The sequence below is a fragment of the Agelaius tricolor genome, unplaced genomic scaffold (genome assembly GCF_023055355.1).
Source record: "Agelaius tricolor isolate 1412-34295 unplaced genomic scaffold, bAgeTri1.0.p SCAF_1, whole genome shotgun sequence".
Lineage (NCBI taxonomy): Eukaryota > Metazoa > Chordata > Aves > Passeriformes > Icteridae > Agelaius > Agelaius tricolor.
This window is the reverse complement of record NW_027269261.1, coordinates 13,203,513-13,215,895: the sequence shown is the minus strand read 5'-3', so window position 1 is coordinate 13,215,895 and position 12,383 is coordinate 13,203,513. Positions and strand designations below refer to the sequence as shown.

Below are 12,383 nucleotides of genomic sequence, written 5' to 3'. Positions count from 1 at the left end.
CTTATAGCTCTTAACACATTACTTTTTGTCCATTTTATTTATTTGGAGTAGTGCTGAGTTGAGCTGCATGTCCTTCCTTTCAGCCTCTCTAGGACAGGGAAATGTGCTGCAGAACATACATTATTCTGGTCATTTACCTTGCTCTCCACAAAGGCCAGTTGTATTAAAGGATTTATTGCACTGTTTGTACATAAAGGTGCTCTCTAAGCTCCAACAAGGAGCAGCCTGACATTGTGCTGGAAGCAAAGGCATGTTCAGACAGCAGGTGCCTGTTCTGCTGCTGGTGTAAGGACACGAGTCATCCCCAATGCTTTGGGAATTCAGTGCAACAGACTGTGGGCACAGGAACTCCTCTTTTGGGAGCACTCAGGGGTGAGTCCAAGGTGCTGGGCTGGGAGTTCTGACCAACAGCAAGCACTGCTGTGCAATGATGGATGTCAAGGGCTGAGGCCTTTTAGATTCATTCTGAGCAAAAGAAGGAACAAATGTCCCAATTTGCCTGCAGATTTGTAGCAAACACCTACTCCTCTGCCCTGCTTATAGGACACAGTGTAAGAACAATGCCACCAGAGAACAAAACCACTTGTTCTCTTATTCTCAGTTGGTTTAGGTCACTAAGCCTTTTGTGTACAGCTGAAGATGTGGCAGTGTACTTTTACAAGGAAAGAGGTGGTGATGAGCAGCTGAGGGTGACACCTTAAGCTTGGAGAAAATAGGGAAAGCAATAAAAAAAGATTAATCTAAATCTAATTTTTCTGCAGCTGTTAGAAGCCTTTGGGCAGCTTAGCTACTTGGATACCTTAATGCTGCTGAAGCACATAAAACATGGGTGAATTTGAGAAAGAAATATCTAAGAAATAGAAACATGCCTTCAGCCTGATTTTTCTAAGCCTTTTGAAGACCATAAACACCATTTAAAAATAAATTAGGGAGTACATACAATCTTAGGAAGTTAGGGTACCATTTCCACAGGCACAGATATAGAAAGAATCTACAGAATATGCTGATTTGGGAGGGGCCCATGAGGATCATTGAGTCCAAATCCCAGCCCTGCACAGAACACCCCAAGAGTCACCCATGTACCTGAGAGCATCCTCCAAACCCTTCTGGCGCTCTGTCAGACTTGGTGCTGTGACCACTGCCCTGGAGAGCCCGGAGAGTTCCAGGGCCCAAGCACCCTCTGGGTGAAAAACAACAAGGGCTTGAAGAATGCCGAATTTTGAGGTTGGAATTTGCTTTTGCACGTTGGTGATTCCATTTTTTTTTATATCCTTAATTAATCCTTAATTTTCCTATGCAAAATCTTAGAAAAGATTTTGTATAGGAAAAAAATATTTCATCTGATCTGAAAAATAACTGTTTATATGGGATCGAATGGGAAATAAAAAACTTAAGGAGATTCTGATGCTGCTAAAATTCTGAATTTTTAAAAAAGTCAAAAAAGTCTAGTTAATTGTCACTTGAATATCTTCATATTTCCCAATTCCCATAATAGAAGGAAAGTTCTTACAGTCTTTTCTCGATCTTAGGATTCGAATCTGATCAGAGAGCCCCTACAGTCAGTACAAAGACTGGTTGTACTTCTGTAGGTTTTGTCTCAGGACAGCTAACAGGTAGCATTGCCTGGACTGCTACAACCAATTGACTTTCAATTACTGACTTAAATGTGAAGCAAATTGTGTTTGTCAGTGTGTAAAACCTAAGCTATTGATTGCCTAATTCTCTTTCTTACAACTTACTATTTAAATAAGTGCAGTAGCAAAAGCAAAAAAAAATACAAATTGCAGAGAAGTAATATATTAATTTAATAACATCAGTTAAGAAATTTGTAACTTATACAAGTAAAGTAATTGGTACTGTGGCATTTTATAGTGGATGGTAATTTCTAGTAATAAAAATAGAGTTCATTTCTTAAGTAATGTATTGACTTATTTATGATATTTAATGGGTTTCTTACTGATTTTTTTATTGCAGTTGTAAATTAATTAATTTGCTAACTTATTTCCAAAAGTCTTAATTAAAGTACTTATTAGTAGGCACAAGTAAATGACAAGACATTGTTTGACTTAGCAATGTTCGATTTACCAATTCTAAGTAAATTTTTACCTAAGGGGCGTGGAGACCAAATGCTTCTGAAATGTCTTAAAGCTTTAATGATGCTCCAGGGCTGTTAAAAGCCGTTATTTCAGACACTCAGCCTGTCCAAGAGGAAGCACTTAGCTTTCAAGTTTTCAAGCTCAGTAAGCAACATAAAAACCATTTATTTTGGAGAGGGGAGAAACCGTGTGCTGTTGATTAAGTTAATGCTTCTGTCCACTCAGCAATTGCCTTTTTTCAGTAGATACTGAAAGTACCCAGAAACACACATTACCTTTGGAGCTGGTAGGCAGTTAGTTCTGTAATGATCTGATGGCTGTAATATGTATGCAAATTTCTGAAAGTTGGAGTTAAGGTTGTACTAAAGGCAAAATCCGTGATCAAAAGCACAGGACCTCTCAGGAAAGGAAAATTTTTGAAGATCAGGAGGTAATTTTACTGAAAGGAGAGCGAGCAAAGGAAGAGTGAAAATACAGACTTACAACATGTCGAGGAAATATGATCAACCGCCAGATAGAATTTTTCATGATACCGCTTGATAAATATTCTAGCAACAGATTTATGAATCAGCTGCAGGAGATCAATAAGGGCTCTCTCCAGACAGGATTGCTTATGCATCTGAATCATTACTAAAATGATGTTTCTGTGCATTCGGACAAAACCCGGGTATGTATCATTTCAGTTTTCCCACATGCTCTCTTTTTGCAGTTTGTCTTATAAATTAATTCAATGACAGGATGTTGTGGTTAACTGAACTTAATGAAATACCAGTGAGCCCCTTTTCAAAACGAGTTCTTGATGCTTCCTATTGGAAAATTGGCTAGAAAAGTTAACCTCTTCCCAACAGAAGACTGAGATTATATCAGTTTATGAGAATCACAGAACGGGCCAGGTTGGAAGGAAACTCAAAAGAGAATCTGGCACAGTTTTGTGTGAAAGGGAATCTGGGGGAGATTATCTAGACCCCTGACCCAGCTGCATCTTGAGACCTCCAGTGATGAGGCCTCTCCCACATCCCTGGGGAGTTGCTCCAGGAACTGCATCTTCTCACTATAAAATAATTAAACATACATTTCAAGCTGAAGCCCCACATGACACACAGCTCATTTAGATGTTAATTATTAATTGGAAAAAAAAAATTGTATGGCATTTAAGTAATTTTCATTTGGGTAGAATTGCAAGATATTTACAGAAGTTTTCTTAAACCACTAGATTAATTGTGACAATATTTTATGTTTCATTATTTGCTTGGTTCTATTTATGGGATGGAGGAGTGAGGGTATGAACCTTCAGTAGAATCAATCATGTCATCTTATATGATTTGGAGATCCACCTCTGTCCAGAAATACAGGAGAACACGTGAGCAGAAAATGAGCAGTCAGTATTTTGTCATTGTTATAAAACAAAAATAAACAGGATTCAAAAAACTAAAGTAGTCATAATTTCAGAAGTAGCTGTCTCTATCTGAGGTTTAGGATTAACATTTACCATAATATTACTTGGCCTGTCCAGGTGATTTTTGTGTAAAAGAAGCTGGATCATTTCCTTTGGCATTAATGCCATGGTTAAGAACCTTACTGAGCCAGAGAAAAGGTCCAGAGCTAATTGAAACCAGCAGGATTATTCAGTATGTTGGCATTATGTTTCTTCATTTAAAAAAATAAAATTAGGCAGACTGGCTGCATTTTCCAACAAGTGGCCTATGCTCTTTACACAGTTCAACTGGTCTGGTTTTCCTGTGGGTCTAATTTCACTAAGTAGGTATTTGGAAAAGCCTTACTATTTTGAGAATATTTGCTTCCAAATGCTTTGGCGACCACCTTCTTTCCCCATTCACCTCTGCTCCCTCATCAGCTATGACTGATTATTCTGATTTCAGCTTGTGTGCCAAAAACTATCTCTAACCTGCTTGTGTCTTAATCCTGTAGGGATCTTGTGTCAGAGGAAATACTGCTGTGCAGATGAGGGTGGTGGCTGTAGTGAAGTTAAATAATTTTAAAGTCATTCTAAAGTAAAAGTTATGTCACTTGTGGTTTGTGCCAATTTAAGTAAAATAAATTTAATGAACTTGTTATGGGGATTATCTTTGTTTTCACTTTCATCTTTTTAAAATTAAGTTATTGTAATGCTAGGAATAAAAAAAATTAAGCAAATTTAGTTTTAACATTTCTTCCAGAAGAGGCACAGTAACTCAATTACTGGTAGAGTAGCTTCTTGCAGTAATGAATTAGTGATTATGCATTTCTGTTACTGGCTGTGAACACCTACTTCTTGCAGAGCCAGATTTAGACAGTGGTGGTTATATTGAATAATTTAATCTATTTAGAACCTTCATGTGCTCATCAAAGGAGCAGCAGCGGGGAAGCAAACCTGAATATCTAGAGAATTTGGCTTTCATAGGTCTGCCATGCTAATTTGGTGAAAAAGGGGACAGTGTCCTATTGTTTTATTTAGTAATCAACTGGCCATATATTTGGGGTTTTAAGATATGGAGGAGGGAGATATAAAGAAATGTTTTATAATGCACGTAAAAGTCATCTTTAAAATAGATGTTTTCACGCAGAAGGTGGAAAGGCTTGAACCTGCCACAGCTCCAAATAGGTGTGCCTTACCAGAATGAGCAGGTTTATCCTCTCTAGCTCAGAAAAGGTTAGCTGGCTTGGGTTAAGAAACAGAATTGAGAAGTCTCAGCCTTTAAAATCCAAAGCCTTAATAGTCTGAAGAGAAGGACCTGCTTATAAGAAGTACTAGGAACTGCTCAAGAGACATTGCAAATGTTGGCACTTGTGGGTCTTAAGTACTTTTTAACACCTTGAAGAATTGGCCAATACATTATCTTTTTAATGCTGTATATGATTTTTATCCTGACCTTCTCCTTTAATTAAGGCTTATTTCAACAGGGGAGCCATTGATTCAGTGAAAGAAAATGAACTCTGTAATCTGCTTTCCCCAAATTGAACTTATTTTTATTACTATTAATTGCTGCCACTTACTTCTTGTGATGTTTTAACTGCTTGGATTTATTAAAACAATCATAGGATTTGCTATTATCACTTGAGAAATGGGAAGGACAATGATGATTTACGGATGACCCAATGATTTTAAGCCGGTATTACTCCAGATTCAAAGATTTATGCAATCTGCCTCCACTGTGTAAGTAGATGACAGTCTCACTCTCCTTTTTTCTCTCCCTAATAAACCCCAAAAGACTGCTGGCCTGTAACAGAGGACATGGAGATCCCTGATTTTGCAAAAGAGGGATAGTTTTGGTCAGAGTTCTGTTTTATATCCATAAAGTTCGCTATTAGCTGTAGGAAGGTTTTGTTGGTTCAAATAGGACTGGTGTTTGGAGTTGTTGAGATCTGACTGTGCAAGTTGATTCATGTTTGTGAAGAGTTGCAGTGGTCTTTGTGAAGAACTGAGAGACAGTGGGGAAGCTTAGAAAGTCAGAACAGAAGAGGGAGATGATCGAGCAGAAAGGAAATGAGTCAGACTGATTCAGCAAAAGAAGAGAAACATAGAATCTCAGACTGGGAATTGGTTTGGGTTGAAAGGCACCTTAAAGATCATCTAATTCCAACCCCCTTGCCATGGAGAGGGACACCTCCCACTAGACCAGCTTACACAGAGCCCCATCCAATCTGGCCTTGAACACTTCCATGAATGGAGCATCCACAGCTTCTCTGGGCACCCTGTGCCAGTGCCTCACCACAGTGAAGAATTTCTTCCTAATATCTGATCTGAACATCTTCTCTCTCGGTTTGAAGCCATTCCCTCTTGTCCTGTCACTACGTGCTCCTGTGAAAAGTGTCTGTCCACCTTGCTTGTAGGATCCCTACAGAAAGAGGGAGAGATGGTGACAAATCGCTAACGCTGAGAACAAACGACAGGATATCAGGCAGGAATAATTGGTCTAGATGGTGGAAATGATTAAAAAGTTTGACCAGTTAGAAAGTGATTGGAAGAAACATTTACAATGCAATTAATTAACTAGGGCAATCAAGCTTAATCAGATAGTCACTCAGTCAACCAGACTGAACTAAGTGGATAATCTCTTGAACCGGCAAAGAAACCAAGTGAGAGAAATGCACTGAATTGTCAAAATTTAATGAAATGCACAAGAATTAATCCATTAACATTTAAAATTATCAAAAGCAAAGATAAATATGTAGGATGTTCAGATGGAAACTAGTCCCATTTGGTGGCACATCTCGCTAGAGCCTCAGAGGCATTAATGAGCAAAATAGATTTTGGAAGATGAAGAACAAGAATGAAGATAATATGGCACAATAAGGAAAGAAGGTATTCTGTGTTTGCTTGAAAATGAAATAATGCCAACAGCAAGAATCTTATTTTTTTTAAAGCCTTAAGTGTCACACATATAAATGGTGGGTCCTGAGGTGGTCACTGCTTCTCTGTAGTAGTGCAGTACATAAAAGATTGAAAAAAAAGTGTAATTCTTCCTATTTCTTCACAGGGTAGAGTCCTTAAGGTTTTGGCTCAGGGCACTTCTGTACCTCGGGGCTTATCCTCTGAAAAGTTCAAGTCCAGCTTGGTTTCTGGGTCTGAGAGGTCTCACTGTAAATCTGCCCCAGTTGTGCTATATGACCCTCTCCAGCTCTTTTTGTCCAAAGCCTTCCCCTTCCTGGCTCAGGAGCCCTGCTGGCTTTGTCCTGCTGTTCTGTTTCTGCCAGGTCTACTGCAGTCAGCTTTCTGAGCAAACCAATTACTAAATCAACCCACAGACTTTTTTTACAATCCTGCACTGTATCCAGCATAGGAGAGGTGTGGCACCTCGGTGCCAACACTGAGGGACATAGTGACAGTCTGCAATAGAGCAACTGAAACCAAAAAGCCTCAACCTTGTAATTCCAAATCAAATCCATAGCCCATAAATAGAATGACAGCTGAATAAAACTACTGCACTGGGGTTTTGTCCCCTGAAAAGTTTAAGAATCTTTAAAGGGGAACCAAGTTTTCTCAAAAGCAGTGAATGCCCTTTTAACAAATGAAAGTCTTTTATGCTGTATTTGGAAATTCACAACCAGTGGCTGCCCATCAGAGTCTCAGGCAGTATCATTAAGACAGTATGTTGCAATTCTTTTACTCTGAAGTTGCAAAAAACGTGGGGAGAGAGAGCAATGTTTAAAAGCTGCCAGGTGACTTTGGAGCACAAATTAATGGGAACCACACTCCTTAGTCCCCTAGGAGTTCTCAAAAATGCCATCATTACTGCCTGGCACCTGAGACATGCCTTCCATCATGAGGATGAGAAGGGAGGCAGCTTTACCAAGTGCCTCCATAAATGAGGTGTACAGGGCTTTTATGAATTGAGCCTTTGAAAGCCCTGCTAGAAAGGCTTATTGATCCAGAAGTCACACATGGATGGCAAGATCTTAAATTGCAGTCAGTTTTTATTACATGAAAGAAATTTTAAGAACATACCTTTTCCCCTCCCTCCCTTTTTAAAATTACTGCTTGCTGAAGTTTTCTATAACTGGGAGGTTGCAAGCAATTAAATGAGTCAGCTGGATCCTGGGTCCAATTCCAAAAGTGTAATGTTCATGGAACATGATTGATGGAGTATCAGTGAATTTGTAAGCATAGGCAGAGGTTTGGAAATGTTTTTTCAGATCTACAAGGAAATATAAATATAAATTAGTCAACTCTGTAAGAAACATTTATCATGTTCCAAAAATATCAGTGGTAGATCTTTCATTTGATGTGAATACAGATGAACAGTGCAGCTCTTTGGATACCTAAAAACTTTCAGAGTTGAAAAGCAATCCATCTGGTTCTGTGAGATGATGGGTTGTGCCATACTGGGATCCAAGCTATTTTGGTGGAATTGGGTGCACCACAATCCAGAGTAGATGATTTCTTGGAAACAATAGAATATTCCTTGCACTTAAGCCCAAATGATGGACTGGATTTTTAAAAGATCATTTAGAGCTGTAAGGAACAACTGCATAAATCCAATGTTAGGTTATGCGGTACAAAAACAAATTAAAAAAAAAAAAAAGAACAAAAAAAAAGAATTATGTAATTTCAAAATTTCTGTAATATGATCAGTGTTGCTATTGATTTCTAAAAAGACACAAAGACGCTGTTGTCTCTTTAAGCACCTCATGGAATAACAGTGTATGTAGACATGTTCACAAACATCAGTTAATGAAGACATAACAAAAGGAAAGCAGTTGCTGTAAGATCAGAAACATTAAGTGCAAAGTTTTGGTAACAGTGTTAACTCAGCCCTCCTGTGTACTCTTGTTGTACACATCAGTAACAAAACAGTAGCAAAATGACTCACCTGTCTGCAAAAATTGCCAGTGGCTTAGACAGCCAAGTAAAGGAAGTACTATTTCCATGGGAGCTATTTCCCAAAGCAAAGGAAGTGAGTAACTATGCAGTTACTTGTGAAGAGTTTCTGCCAGTGAAATTACTAAAGCACATTGCACGTCATCCCAATAATTTTTGGAGCCTCAACTGTTTGCATCAGCTTGGAGATCTGCCCCCACATATTTATCAAATATTATATTTATGTATTTATCCTTTTGAAAACGGAGGAGCCTAACAAGAGGTTTGATCACAACATTGCTGATTTGGACTTCAGTTACTTCATCATTGTTCATCTCTTCACAGCCAAGAGAAGAGTCAGGTTTAAGTTACAGCTGTTCTTTTACTGCAGATAGAGGCTGAAGCTGCCACAGTATTTGTAATTATACATCTTACTGTGCTGTTATATAAATTTTTTTAATTAACAACTGGTTAAGACAACTGAGAAATGGAAATAACCTTTTCTGTTCTATGTTGGAAAAGTTCTGTTCCAAGGGATTTTGCACTGCTCATGTTTGCACAGAGTGCTTTGCCATGGACTTCCATGTTTATGGTGTTTATCTTCTGTTTTCTTCTAGTTTCATCTTTGGAGCACCTCTAGCTTTCTCTGTTCCCAGGTGAAATCAGGCAATTCCTCTCATTTGGACAAGCCTACTTCTGCTCTTTCCCTTTAGTCATAAAACATTCTTGCCTGTCTAATCGAATCACAAAACCTTTAGGGCAATTTTTATTCCATTATAAGTTTATATTGTAGTAAGTAGTCTTCATCTTAATTGTTGATTTGTAGAATGTGGACTAATTTGTGGCTTCATGTAGCTCCCCTCAAATTATAATAAATGTGCTTCTTCTTGCTGGTTCTGTTCCTAGCAGTACCAGGCAGCAGCAGTAATGCATTACAGTTGTCTTTCTCAGAACAATTCTCCCTGGTTTGTATGACTTTGTTTATTTTCAAGTAAACGGTGCCCTTTTTTCCTGGACAATTAGGGTAATTGCTTAAATGAAGCTAAAGTGTCATGATGAGGCAGATGCCACCAAATGTTAATCAGTCATGCAAAATAACTCTTCCTACAGTGCAAGCCCACCATGATACTGTTCTATAAACACTGCAGAGAAGTTTATTATGGTTTCCATTTATTCGTCTTGCTCAAAACAGTAGTCTCAGATGACATGAAGAAAGTTTCTTTTCCAGTTTACAGAGTCAAGCAATGGACTTGTCCCTTTCTCCCTATTTCTTTATCTTAATAGCATATAGGTGACCTTCTTTTAGCACCTCAACATTCTGCTGATGCTGCTTGCTTTTTTCAGTGTTTGAACAAAGGCCAGAAAATATTTTCAGTTGATAGAAGAAAAAAAAAAATTCCCCTAAACTGAATTGCAAAGCTAATTCAGTTTGCAGTTCTCAGTCTAGACCTCAACTGAACTGTCAGGGAATAAAATCTGTATAATAAACCAGTCATCTAATTCACAATATCACAAGATTCAATCTCCCTAGGCAAGATTTAGTTCAGACATTCAGGTGCTTTGTTGTATGAAGTTAGACAAGATGGTATTCATCTTTTGTGACTTCAGCTATCTGAAAGTTAGGCATCATGTCAAAGCTGGTCTCTAGGGTCCCTCTGTAGTCAACAGAGAGAAAAAGAGGCACTTCAGAGGGCAATTCATTCCACCTTTAACATCATCGCATCATCAGAGTGTCAGAAAGGGGACAATGCTTTGGTTGAAGTATTGCTGTCTGGGATTTCTAACAGCACTATCCTTTTAAAGCCAGTGGGTGCTTTAATACCTGTAATCTAGAAGGTCTGCCCACCAATTTCTCACTTGTGAATGAATAGGGTCAGGCAAGGAATCTTTTAACAAACAGATTCTCTATTGAACATTCCCAACACTCACTGGTTACCACGCCAGATCAATCATTTTAGAGTAATTATTTTGCAGGAGTTTATTCAAAGTCTGTTAGAATAAACCCTGAAAGAAATTAAATGACTGTTGAGTGCAAGATTAATGTTGCTATCCAGGCATACTTTACAAAACCACATTACTAAAACAGGCTTCCTTCATGCAGCTTTTACTGGGTGCTTCCAGTCAGACCTAGAAGCTTCTCTGCACTGGGAAACCTGTGTGAATTCAGCTCCATGTTTTTCAGCCTCTCTAGATATTTTATTAATGGGTCTACAAAAGAAGGCTTATTTCTAAAAAAACAACAAACACAGTTCTTTCTTTCACATTCAGGGAGGAACATTCAGATACAGAAGTGGTTTGTGAAGAGTGAAGTGGGCGTTGGTAGCAGCAGAGCTACAACCCAGAGCCTTCTAATGGAGTCCTGTAGATCATATTTGAGACCCCAAATCAGGCTTTTTGAAAAGTCTACTTAAATTGAGTTGAAATTGGAGATTGGATCCCATGCTGCTTCCCAAAGAGTGGTAATAGAAGATCCACATTAATTTTTCACTTACTTCCTTACCAGGAGGTGCAATTCCTTCTATTGCATTATCTTGTTTATTTTTATTACCCTTGTGAATGACTCTGTCACTTCTGTTTAAGCAGAAGCAGTAACTCAATCCCTTAATACAGCCTTAAACAACATTGCTTCTAAATGAGGTTAAGATCTATATTATATGCAGCATTTGTCTTGAACCTTAATTCAGCCTGCTTCTGAAAGGATATCTTGTTACATTCAGGAGTAAGTAATTTCAGATCCAGTTCCTGGTGATCATTGAGTTCTAGACTAAATTTCAACTGACAGGAATTCTTAGGCATGATGCACTGTTAAGATGCATGTCAGGGAATTTCTGTTCCATTATATTAATGTAATCAATGTTTCTTCTTTACTGGAAAAATTTAAACCCAACTTTTTTACTGAAGAGAAAATTGTACCAGGTGTGATGTTCTTTGGGGATTTTTGTTTCATGACCATTCTGTTTTAATACTATTAACAAAAAAAAAAAGATTTAATAATTTCCTGTACATAACCCAATCCTTTTATTTCCACCTTTGATTTAAAGAGAGGTCCCTCTTGTGCAGTTCTAAATTGAGAGACAATTTCCTCAGAGTTTGACCATACTTGCAGTTTCCTTTTTTCCCATTCCCCTTGGTTTAGAAGCAGACTTGATCTGAATATTTCAGATAAAGACCAAGCAGTGTTTGAGTTTTCCCAAAGCTACAAAGGTAAAGGGAGTTAGCAGCCTGATGTTCCACAGTATGCCCTCTTTGAAAAGAGGAAAGGGAAATACTCCCTCTTGCACAAAGTGCTTTGCATGGGCTAGTAAGAGCATTATCATGTATCAGAATTATCTCTCATATTAGAATGATGGTTTTTAAAAGGGACTAGAGAACAGCCTTTCAGTGGGTCACATGAGTCTGGGAGATGCTTCAACACAGACCAGAGAGCAGCTGTCACTTAGAAATGAGAGAGGGTCACAAAAAATCCTTGTGTAGGTAAGAATTGCTGTACTGGTGTCACCTGTCTGACTTTGCCTGAAATAAATTAGGGAGTACTTGTACATGCTGCCTGATCAGCGGATCAGGAGGGAAAGCAGTGGTGAACAGATGGAGGCAATAACCTCTCCTGCCAATGCAGCTGGGGAAGGATGCATACCTGCAAACCAGAGGGACTCACCTGTTCCACAGCTACAAATAACTCCAGGATCTCACCACAGTCTGCTTTAACTCATTAGTGCTGACAGCTGTGAGCTGAAGTGGTGTTGCTAAGGCTGGAGCCTTGCACTGCCAGGAACTTGTGGAGGGGGGTACCCTCACCTTGTGAATTTGTGACAGTGCAGTTGAAAGTACTTGGGGGTCTGTTGACTCACAGTGAGCAACACCCAGAGAAAGGCACAAGAGACAGACTCTGCCTTGTTTGCAGTATTTGGGCCAAATACTCAGATCTTCTGGGGCAGTTCTTGCTGCAATTTCTTCAAGAAGGAGCTCTGTATTTTACCAAGTCTGTAAGA

General features: G+C 38.7%; 1 protein-coding gene across 2 annotated transcripts in view; it reads left to right on the top strand.

Annotated features, from left to right (window-relative positions):
• Positions 1 to 12,383, top strand: part of ALK (ALK receptor tyrosine kinase) — a 307,510-nt gene that overhangs the window by 203,310 nt on the left and 91,817 nt on the right. The gene's annotated exons all lie outside the window — the stretch shown is intronic.